This window comes from Ambystoma mexicanum, chromosome 4p (genome assembly GCF_040938575.1).
Source record: "Ambystoma mexicanum isolate Mex_15411 chromosome 4p, UKY_AmexF1_1, whole genome shotgun sequence".
Classification (NCBI taxonomy): domain Eukaryota; kingdom Metazoa; phylum Chordata; class Amphibia; order Caudata; family Ambystomatidae; genus Ambystoma; species Ambystoma mexicanum.
The window spans coordinates 15,699,773-15,712,196 of NC_090927.1; positions in this window are offsets into that span (position 1 = coordinate 15,699,773).

The window sequence follows — 12,424 nt, forward strand, 5'->3', positions numbered from 1 at the left end:
ATCGGGTGTGGTTTAAATAGCCTCCTGTAGTGCTTAGGTGTCTCATTCCACAGCCACGCCTAGGTAAGAAAAGAGTTCCTGCTTTCCAGAAGAGTTCCAGTGTTCTGAATCTAGGGAGTGGCTCCTGCCCCACCCAACAGGAAAAGTAGTTCCAAACAGAAGAGGATCAGAGGCTCAACTGGCAGGCAAGTAAGCAGCATGGTCTGCTGCAGGTAAGTCCACCCAAGCATTATGAGCCCGGCGCTTCCAGCGCTGGGACTGGGCATATTTATGAGCCTGGTGCCACTGGCGCCAGGACTGGGTCCAAAAGGTCCCAATTGGGACTGGTTGGCACTCGGAACCTGGGTTATGGATCTGCTTCCAAGGGAGTTGGGAAAACCCTGACCTTTTGGAAGCAGAGATCATGACAGTTTTATTTGTGGCCCCAATATCCATAACCCCTTATTTTTGTTTAGATTGTTCGTTTGATCACTAGAGAGACCTCAGGACTACATTTCAGAAATACCACATTTTCATTTTTAGTGTGCCACTATGGGCAATTTCTTACTGAATTATTTACAACAGCGAGCTAACATATGGTACAACACTCACCTTTTTATATACAACAGTGAACTATGTCCCGGGTCTCTATTTCTGCTGACTCATTTACCTTCAGCAGGCTATAACACACACAGTTATTTATAATTGCTCATACTGAATGAAATCGTGCACACAGCTGCAGCCAAGCCTTATTTTTAGCTACCTTAAAAATGACAATTGCACCGTCTAAACATCTCCCCACATCATCAGCACTGTAATGGTAAATGCACAAAGGAAAGAGAAAATAAAACACACTACCCGTCTGCTTTCAGATATTTTTGTGTATTATAAAAATTGCATTTAAACACGATCTTACTCTTTTTACAGAAATAAATGAAATAGCACAGTCAACATTATCTGTAACAAAATGAGAAGAGGGCGATGAGAACAGTCGCAACATTAAACATGTTGATAAAACACTGGAATTCTTTTGTCTACAATGACTGAATAGTTTCGCATTCATGCACACTGCCCCCGTACTTTGCAATGTATAATTACCTAATCTGTTCAGCATGTGAAATTCTTCGGCTGGTCACCTTCTGGATGTGGCAAATCCCTCTTCAAACACCCCCAGTGAGAACAGGCATCTGCCGTTACTCAAACCGGGGATTATTGTCTGGGATTCCCAGTCTCTGCAGCAGTGCAGCTGGGATCTGCTTTTTCAATCAGGAACTCCCCAGCCAGCAGTCAGGTCTTTCTCACAGCTGTGTAAAATGTATTCTGCCTTCTTCTCCCCCCAGATTCTACAGGAAAACCTGGTTACAGCCTCTAATATGATGCTTGTCCAATAAGAATCCCTCATGTTCTATCCTCCCCCTGCACACAATAGAAATCTTTTACAGTAAGCAACTGTAACAAAACTGATTTCCTGCTATTCGAGTCTTTGCTTCCTGCAAATACTGTGGACAGAGCAGCACAGAGCAGCAAAAAGAAAAAAAAAATCTGGATGCGTGTTTAAAATGACTTTCAGAGCCTGTCTTTTCCTTCCATTTTTGCACTGGAGAACACATTATTTTATTAATCAGTTAGCATGATAGTTTTTTGTTAATGAGGTTAGTTCAGTAATCCTCAAATGTGTCTCCTGCAACAGAGGGATTTCAGGTAAAATAAATATATGCTTTTAACTGTGAAAAAAAAATTATTTGCATTTTATATGTAGAAATCGTTTTTGACTGCATAGCCTGTTTTCATTTACATGTCCATGTTACACTGGCAACACATGCCCTGATGTACCACCTTATAGCAATGCACCAAACCCATGAAGTGGTGCGCACTTCAAAAAACATGATATACATTGATCCTGTGCAGTGGTGCTGTGCTCTGTGCTCCCAAAACACACTAAACAATCCTACAGTTCTGCACTGAGAAGCCGTGCAGAATCCAATAAGACCAGCATGTACAGGTGTATACTTCTGCAGGGGAGCGTTCTTCACTGAGAAGCCATGTAGAAGTCAATAAAACCAGCATGTACAGGTGTAGACTTCTGCAGGGGAGCTTTCTGCACCGAGAAGCTATGGAGAAGTCAATAAGACCAGCATGTACAGGTGTTTACTTCTGGAGGGAGCTTTCTTCACCGAGAAGCCATGGAGAAGCCATTAAGACCAGCATGTACAGGTGTAGACTTCGGCAGGGGAGCATTCTGCACCAAGAAGCCATGGGGAAGTGAATAAGACCAGCATGTACAGGTGTAGACTTCTGCAGGGGAGCTTTCTGCACCAAGAAGCCATGGAGAAGCCAATAAAACCAGCATGTACAGGTGTAGACTTCTGCAGGTGAGCTTTCTGCACCGAGATGCCATGCAAAAGTCAATAAGACAAGCATGTACAGTTGTAGACTTCTGCAGGGGAGCTTTCTGCACTGAGAAGCCGTGGAGAAGTCAATAAAACCAGCAAGTACAGGTGTGGACTTCTGCAGGGGAGCTTTCTGCACCGAGAAGCCGTGGAGAACTCAATAAGACTAGCATGTACAGGTGTAGACTTCTGCATGGGAGCTTTCTGCACCGAGAAGCCGTGGAGAAGTCAATAAGACCAGCATGTACAGGTGTAGACTTCTGCAGGGGAGCTTTCTGCACCGAGAAGCCGTGGGGAAGTCAATAAGACCAGCATGTATAGGTGTAGACTTCTGCAGGGGAGTTTCTGCACCGAGAAGCCGTGGAGAAGTCAATAAGACCAGCATGTACAGGTGTAGACTTCTGCAGGGGAGGCTTCTGAACAGAGAAGCCATGGAGAAGTCAATAAGACCAGCATGCAAAGGTGTAGACTTCTGCAGGGGAGCTTTCTGCACTGAGAAGCCGTGCAGAAGCCGATAAGACCAGCATGTACAGGTGTAGACTTCTGCAGGGGAGCTTTCTGCACTGAGAAGCCGTGCAGAAGCCGATAAGACCAGCATGTACAGGTGTAGACTTCTGCAGGGGAGCTTTCTGCACTGAGAAGCCATGCAGAAGCCGATAAGACCAGCATGTACAGGTGTAGACTTCTGCAGGGGACCTTTCTGCACTGAGAAGCCATGCAGAAGTCGATAAGACCAGCATGTACAGGTGTAGACTTCTGCAGGGTAGCTTTCTGCACTGAGAAGCCATGCAGAAGTCAATAAGACCAGCATGTACAGGTGTAGACTTCGGCAGGGGAGCTTTCTGCACTGAGAAGCCATGGAGAAGCCAATAAGACCAGCATGTGCAGGTGTAGACTTCTGCAGGGGAGCTTTCTGCACTGCTAAGCCATGGGGAAGCCAAAAAGACCAGCATGTACAGGTGTAGACTTCTGTAGGGGAGATTTCTCCACTGAGAAGCCGTGGAGAAGTCAATAAGACCAGCATGTACAGGTGTAGACTTCTGCAGGGGAGATTTCTGCACTGCTAAGCCATGGAGAAGTCAACAAGACCAGCATGTACAGGTGTAGACTTCTGCAGGGGAGGTTTCTGCACTGAGAAGCCGAGGAGAAGCCAATGAAACCAGCATGTACAGGTTTAGACTTCTGCAGGGGAGCTTTCTGCACGGAGAAGCCGCGGAGAAGTCAATGAGACCAGCATGTACAGTTGTAGACTTCAGCAGGGGAGCTTACTGCACTGAGAAGCCATGGAGAAGTCAGTAAATCCAGCATGTACAGGTGTAGACTTCAGCAGGGGAGCTTTCTGCACTGAGAAGCCATGGAGAAGTCAGTAAGTCCAGCATGTACGGGTGTAGACTTCTGCAGGGGAGCTTTCTGCACCGAGATGCCGTGCAAAAGTCAATAAGACGAGCATGTACAGTTGTAGACTTCTGCAGGGGAGCTTTCTGCACAGAGAAGCCGTGGAGAAGTCAATAAGACCAGCATGTACAGGTGTAGACTTCTGCAGGGGAGCTTTCTGCACCGAGAAGCCGTGGAGAAGTCAATAAGACCAGCATGTACAGGTGTAGACTTCTGCAGGGGAGCTTTCTGCACCGAGAAGCCGTGGGGAAGTCAATAAGATCAGCATGTACAGGGGTAGACTTCTGCAGGGGAGCTTTCTGCACCGAGAAGCCATGGAGAAGTCAATAAGACTAGCATGTACAGGTGTAGACTTCTGCAGGGGAGGCTTCTGAACAGAGAAGCCATGGAGAAGTCAATAAGACCAGCATGTACAGGTGTAGACTTCTGCAGGGGAGTGTTCTGCACTGAGAAGCCGTGCAGAAGCCAATAAGACCAGCATGTACAGGTGTATACTTCTGCAGGGAGCTTTCTGCACCGAGATGCCATGGAGAAGTCAATATGACCAGCATGTACAGGTGTAGACTTTTGCAGGGGAGCTTTCTGCACTGAGATGACGTGCAGAAGTCAATAAGACCAGCATGTACAGTTGTAGACTTCTGCAGGGGAGCTTTCTGCACCGAGAAGCCATGGAGAAGTTAATAAGACCAGCATGTACAGGTGTAGACTTCTGCAGGGGAGCTTTCTGCACCGAGAAGCCATGGAGAAGTCAATAAGACCAGCATGTACAGGTGTAGACTTCTGCAGGGGAGCTTTCTGCACCAAGAAGCCATGGAGAAGCCAATAAGACCAGCATGTACAGGTGTAGACTTCTGCAGGGGAGCTTTCTGCACCGAGATGACGTGCAAAAGTCAATAAGACGAGCATGTACAGGTGTAGACTTCTGCAGGGGAGCTTTCTGTACCGAGATGCCATGGAGAAGTCAATATGACCAGCATGTACAGGTGTAGACTTCTGCAGGGGAGCATTCTGCACCAAGAAGCCATGGGGAAGTGAATAAGACCAGCATGTACAGGTGTAGCCTTCTGCAGGGGAGCTTCCTGCACTGAGAAGCCATGCAGAAGCCAATAAGACCAGCATGTACAGGTGTAGCCTTCTGCAGGGGAGCTTTCTGCACCGAGAAGCCGCGGAGAAACCAATAAGACCAGCATTTACAGGTGTAGACTTCTGCAGGGGAGATTTCTGCACCGAGAAGCCACGGAGAAGTCAATAAAACCAGTATGTACAGGTGTAGATTTCTGCAGGGGAGCTTTCTGCACAGAGAAGCCATGGAGAAGTCAATAAGACCAGCATGTACAGGTGTAGACTTTTGCAGGGGAGTGTTCTGCACCGAGATGCCATGGAGAAGTCAATATGACCAGCATGTACAGGTGTAGACTTCTGCAGGGGAGCTTTCTGCACTGAGATGCCGTGGGGAAGTCAATAAGATCAGCATGTACAGGGGTAGACTTCTGCAGGGGAGCTTTCTGCACCGAGAAGCCATGGAGAAGTCAATAAGACTAGCATGTACAGGGGTAGACTTCTGCAGGGGAGCTTTCTGCACCGAGAAGCCATGGAGAAGTCAATAAGACCAGCATGTACAGGTGTTTACTTCTGGAGGGGAGCTTTCTGCACTGAGAAGCCATGGAGAAGTCAATAAGACCAGCATGTACAGGTGTATACTTCTGCAGGGGAGCTTTCTGCACCGAGAAGCCATGGAGAAGCCATTAAGACCAGCATGTACAGGTGTAGACTTCGGCAGGGGAGCATTCTGCACCAAGAATCCATGGGGAAGTGAATAAGACCAGCATGTACAGGTGTAGACTTCTGCAGGGGAGCTTTCTGCACCAAGAAGCCATGGAGAAGCCAATAAGACCAGCATGTACAGGTGTAGACTTCTGCAGGGGAGCTTTCTGTACCGAGATGCCATGGAGAAGTCAATATGACCAGCATGTACAGGTGTAGACTTCTGCAGGGGAGCATTCTGCACCAAGAAGCCATGGAGAAGCCAATAAGACCAGCATGTACAGATGTAGACTTCTGCAGGGGAGCTTTCTGTACCGAGATGCCATGGAGAAGTCAATATGACCAGCATGTACAGGTGTAGACTTCTGCAGGGGAGCTTTCTGCACCGAGAAGCCGCGGAGAAACCAATAAGACCAGCATTTACAGGTGTAGACTTCTGCAGGGGAGATTTCTGCACCGAGAAGCCACGGAGAAGTCAATAAAACCAGCATGTACAGGTGTAGACTTCTGCAGGGGAGCTTTCTGCACTGAGATGCCGTGCAGAAGTCAATAAAACCAGCATGTACAGTTGTAGACTTCTGCAGGGGAGCTTTCTGCACCGAGAAGCCATGGAGAAGTCAATAAGACCAGCATGTACAGGTGTAGACATCTGCAGGGGAGCTTTCTGCACCGAGAAGCCATGGAGAAGCCAATAAGACCAGCATGTACAGGTGTAGACTTCTGCAGGGGAGCTTTCTGCACCGAGAAGCCATGGAGAAGCCATTAAGACCAGCATGTACAGGTGTAGACTTCGGCAGGGGAGCATTCTGCACCAAGAAGCCATGGGGAAGTGAATAAGACCAGCATGTACAGGTGTAGACTTCTGCAGGGGAGCTTTCTGCACCAAGAAGCCATGGAGAAGCCAATAAAACCAGCATGTACAGGTGTAGACTTCTGCAGGGGAGCTTTCTGCACCGAGATGACGTGCAAAAGTCAATAAGACGCGCATGTACAGTTGTAGACTTCTGCAGGGGAGCTTTCTGTACTGAGAAGCCGTGGAGAAGTCAATAAGACCAGCATGTACAGGTGAAAACGTCTGCAGGGGAGCATTCTGCACATAGAAGCCGTGGAGAAGTCAATAAGACTAGCATGTGCAGGTGTAGACTTCTGCAGGGGAGCTTTCTGCACTGAGAAGCCATGCAGAAGTCAATAAGACCAGCATGTACAGGTGTAGACTTCTGTAGGGTAGATTTCTCCACTGAGAAGCCGTGGAGAAGTCAATAAGACCAGCATGTAGAGGTGTAGACTTCTGCAGGGGAGCTTTCTGCACTGGGAAGTCATGGAGAAGTCAATTAGACCAGCATGTACAGGTGTAGACTTCTGCAGGGGAGATTTCTGCACTGCTAAGCCATGGAGAAGTCAATAAGACCAGCATGTACAGGTGTAGACTTCTGCAGGGGAGCTTTCTGCACTGAGAAGCCATGGAGAGGTCAACAAGACCAGCATGCATAGGTGTAGACTTCTGCAGCGGAGCTTTCTGCACTGAGAAGCCATGGAGAAGTCAATAAAACCAGCATGTACAGGTGTAGACTTCTGCATGGGAGGTTTCTGCACTGAGAAGCCGAGGAGAAGCCAATGAAACCAGCATGTACAGGTGTAGACTTCAGCAGGGGAGCTTACTGCACTGAGAAGCCATGGAGAAGTCAATAAGATCAGCATGTACAGGTGTAGACTTCTGCAGGGGAGATTTCTGCACTGCTAAGCCATGGAGAAGTCAGTAAGTCCAGCATGTACAGGTGTAGACTTCAGCAGGGGAGCTTTCTGCACTGAGAAGCCATGGAGAAGTCAGTAAGTCCAGCGTGTACGGGTGTAGACTTCTGCAGGGGAGCTTTCTTCACCGAGAAGCCATGGAGAAGTCAATAAGACCAGCATGTACATGTGTAGACTTCTGCAGGGGAGCTTTCTGCACAGAGAAGCCGTGGAGAAGTCAATAAGACCAGCATGTACAGGTGTAGACTTCTGCAGGGGAGCTTTCTGCACCGAGAAGCCGTGGGGAAGTCAATAAGATCAGCATGTACAGGTGTAGACTTCTGCAGGGGAGCTTTCTGCACTGAGAAGCCATGGAGAAGTCAATAAGACCAGCATGTATAGGTGTAGCCTTCTGCAGGGGAGCTTCTACACCGAGAAGCCATGGAGAAGTCAATAAGACCAGCATGTACAGGTGTAGACTTCTGCAGGGGAGGCTTCTGAACAGAGAAGCCATGGAGAAGTCAATAAGTCCAGCATATAAAGGTGTAGACTTCTGCAGGGGAGCTTTCTGCACTGAGAAGCCGTGCAGAAGCCAATAAGACCAGCATGCACAGGTGTAGACTTCTGCAGGGGAGCTTTCTGCACCGAGAAGCCATGGAGAAGTCAATAAGACCAGCATGTACAGGTGTTTACTTCTGGAGGGAGCTTTCTGCACCGAGAAGCCATGGAGAAGCCATTAAGACCAGCATGTACAGGTGTAGACTTCGGCAGGGGAGCATTCTGCACCAAGAAGCCATGGGGAAGTGAATAAGACCAGCATGTACAGGTGTAGACTTCTGCAGGGGAGCTTTCTGCACCAAGAAGCCATGGAGAAGCCAATAAAACCAGCATGTACAGGTGTAGACTTCTGCAGGGGAGCTTTCTGCACCGAGATGACGTGCAAAAGTCAATAAGACCAGCATGTACAGTTGTAGACTTCTGCAGGGGAGCTTTCTGTACTGAGAAGCCGTGGAGAAGTCAATAAGATCAGCATGTACAGGTGAAAACTTCTGCAGGGGAGCATTCTGCACATAGAAGCCGTGGAGAAGTCAATAGAACTAGCATGTGCAGGTGTAGACTTCTGCAGGGGAGCTTTCTGCACTGAGAAGCCATGGAGAAGCCAATAAGACCAGCATGTGCAGGTGTAGACTTCTGCAGGGGAGCTTTCTGCACTGCTAAGCCATGGGGAAGCCAAAAAGACCAGCATGTACAGGTGTAGACTTCTGCAGGGGAGCTTCTGCACCGAGAAGCCATGGAGAAGTCAATAAAACCAGCATGTACAGGTGTAGACTTCTGCAGGGGAGCTTCTGCACCGAGAAGCCATGGAGAAGTCAATAAGACCAGCATGTACAGGTGTAGACTTCTGCAGGGGAGCTTCTTCACCGAGAAGCCATGGAGAAGTCAGTAAGTCCAGCGTGTACGGGTGTAGACTTCTGCAGGGGAGCTTTCTGCACTGAGAAGCCATGGAGAAGCCAATAAGACCAGCATGTGCAGGTGTAGACTTCTGCAGGGGAGCTTTCTGCACTGCTAAGCCATGGGGAAGCCAAAAAGACCAGCATGTACAGGTGTAGACTTCTGCAGGGGAGCTTCTGCACCGAGAAGCCATGGAGAAGTCAATAAAACCAGCATGTACAGGTGTAGACTTCTGCAGGGGAGCTTCTGCACCGAGAAGCCATGGAGAAGTCAATAAGACCAGCATGTACAGGTGTATACTTCTGCAGGGGAGCTTTCTGCACTGAGAAGCCATGGAGAAGTCAATGAGACCAGCATGTACAGATGTAGACTTCTGCAGGGGAGCTTTCTGCACTGAGAAGCCATGGAGAAGCCAATAAGACCAGCATGTGCAGGTGTAGACTTCTGCAGGGGAGCTTTCTGCACTGCTAAGCCATGGGGAAGCCAAAAAGACCAGCATGTACAGGTGTAGACTTCTGTAGGGTAGATTTCTCCACTGAGAAGCCGTGGAGAAGTCAATAAGACCAGCATGTAGAGGTGTAGACTTCTGCAGGGGAGCTTTCTGCACTGGGAAGTCATGGAGAAGTCAATTAGACCAGCATGTACAGGTGTAGACTTCTGCAGGGGAGATTTCTGCACTGCTAAGCCATGGAGAAGTCAATAAGACCAGCATGTACATGTGTAGACTTCTGCAGGGGAGCTTTCTGCACTGAGAAGCCATGGAGAGGTCAACAAGACCAGCATGCATAGGTGTAGACTTCTGCAGCGGAGCTTTCTGCACTGAGAAGCCATGGAGAAGTCAATAAAACCAGCATGTACAGGTGTAGACTTCTGCATGGGAGGTTTCTGCACTGAGAAGCCGAGGAGAAGCCAATGAAACCAGCATGTACAGGTTTAGACTTCTGCAGGGGAGCTTTCTGCACTGAGAAGCCGCGGAGAAGTCAATGAGACCAGCATGTACAGGTGTAGACTTCAGCAGGGGAGCTTACTGCACTGAGAAGCCATGGAGAAGTCAATAAGATCAGCATGTACAGGTGTAGACTTCTGCAGGGGAGATTTCTGCACTGCTAAGCCATGGAGAAGTCAGTAAGTCCAGCATGTACAGGTGTAGACTTCAGCAGGGGAGCTTTCTGCACTGAGAAGCCATGGAGAAGTCAGTAAGTCCAGCGTGTACGGGTGTAGACTTCTGCAGGGGAGCTTTCTTCACTGAGAAGCAATGGAGAAGTCAGTAAGTCCAGCGTGTACGGGTGTAGACTTCTGCAGGGGAGCTTTCTGCACCGAGAAGCCGTGGAGAAGTCAATAAGACCAGCATGTACAGGTGTAGACTTCTGCAGGGGAGCTTTCTGCACCGAGAAGCCGTGGGGAAGTCAATAAGATCAGCATGTACAGGTGTAGACTTCTGCAGGGGAGCTTTCTGCACTGAGAAGCCATGGAGAAGTCAATAAGACCAGCATGTATAGGAGTAGCCTTCTGCAGGGGAGCTTCTGCACCGAGAAGCCATGGAGAAGTCAATAAGACCAGCATGTACAGGTGTAGACTTCTGCAGGGGAGCTTTCTGCACCGAGAAGCCATGGAGAAGTCAATAAGACCAGCATGTACAGGTGTTTACTTCTGGAGGGAGCTTTCTGCACCGAGAAGCCATGGAGAAGCCATTAAGACCAGCATGTACAGGTGTAGACTTCGGCAGGGGAGCATTCTGCACCAAGAAGCCATGGGGAAGTGAATAAGACCAGCATGTACAGGTGTAGACTACTGCAGGGGAGCTTTCTGCACCAAGAAGCCATGGAGAAGCCAATAAAACCAGCATGTACAGGTGTAGACTTCTGCAGGGGAGCTTTCTGCACCGAGATGACGTGCAAAAGTCAATAAGACGCGCATGTACAGGTGAAAACTTCTGCAGGGGAGCATTCTGCACATAGAAGCCGTGGAGAAGTCAATAGAACTAGCATGTGCAGGTGTAGACTTCTGCAGGGGAGCATTCTGCACATAGAAGCCGTGGAGAAGTCAATAAGACTAGCATGTGCAGGTGTAGACTTCTGCAGGGGAGCTTTCTGCACTGAGAAGCCATGGAGAAGCCAATAAGACCAGCATGTGCAGGTGTAGACTTCTGCAGGGGAGCTTTCTGCACTGCTAAGCCATGGGGAAGCCAAAAAGACCAGCATGTACAGGTGTAGACTTCTGCAGGGGAGCTTCTGCACCGAGAAGCCATGGAGAAGTCAATAAGACCAGCATGTACAGGTGTAGACTTCTGCAGGGGAGCTTCTGCACCGAGAAGCCATGGAGAAGTCAATAAGACCAGCATGTAGAGGTGTAGACTTCTGCAAGGGAGCTTTCTGCACTGGGAAGTCATGGAGAAGTCAATAAAACCAGCATGTACAGGTGTAGACTTCTGCAGGGGAGCTTTCTGCACTGGGAAGTCATGGAGAAGTCAATAAGACCAGCATGTACAGGTGTAGACTTCTGCAGGGGAGCTTTCTGCACTGGGAAGTCATGGAGAAGTCAATAAGACCAGCATGTACAGGTGTAGACTTCTGCAGGGGAGATTTCTGCACTGCTAAGCCATGGAGAAGTCAATAAGACCAGCATGTACAGGTGTAGACTTCTGTAGGGGAGCTTTCTGCACTGAGAAGCCATGGAGAGGTCAACAAGACCAGCATACATAGGTGTAGACTTCTGCAGCGGAGCTTTCTGCACTGAGAAGCCATGGAGAAGTCAATAAAACCAGCATGTACAGGTGTAGACTTCTGCAGGGGAGGTTTCTGCACTGAGAAGCCGAGGAGAAGCCAATGAAACCAGCATGTACAGGTTTAGACTTCTGCAGGGTAGCTTTCTGCACTGAGAAGCCGCGGAGAAGTCAATGAGACCAGCATGTACAGGTGTAGACTTCTGCAGGGGAGGTTTCTGCACTGAGAAGCCGAGGAGAAGCCAATGAAACCAGCATGTACAGGTTTAGACTTCTGCAGGGGAGCTTTCTGCACTGAGAAGCCGCTGAGAAGTCAATGAGACCAGCATGTACAGGTGTAGACTTCAGCAGGGGAGCTTACTGCACTGAGAAGCCATGGAGAAGTCAATAAGATCAGTATGTACAGGTGTAGACTTCTGCAGGGGAGATTTCTGCACTACTAAGCCATGGAGAAGTCAGTAAGTCCAGCATGTACAGGTGTAGACTTCAGCAGGGGAGCTTTCTGCACTGAGAAGCCATGGAGAAGTCAGTAAGTCCAGCGTGTACGGGTGTAGACTTCTGCAGCGGAGCTTTCTGCACAGAGAAGCCGTGGAGAAGTCAATAAAACCAGCATGTACAGGTGTAGACTTCTGCAGGGGAGCTTTCTGCACCGAGAAGCCGTGGAGAAGTCAATAAGACCAGCATGTACAGGTGTAGACTTCTGCAGGGGAGCTTTCTGCACCGAGAAGCCGTGGGGAAGTCAATAAGACCAGCATGTACAGGTGTAGACTTCTGCAGCGGAGCTTTCTGCACTGAGAAGCCATGGAGAAGTCAATAAAACCAGCATGTACAGGTGTAGACTTCTGCAGGGGAGGTTTCTGCACTGAGAAGCCGAGGAGAAGCCAATGAAACCAGCATGTACAGGTTTAGACTTCTGCAGGGGAGCTTTCTGCACTGAGAAGCCGCGGAGAAGTCAATGAGACCAGCATGTACAGGTGTAGACTTCAGCAGGGGA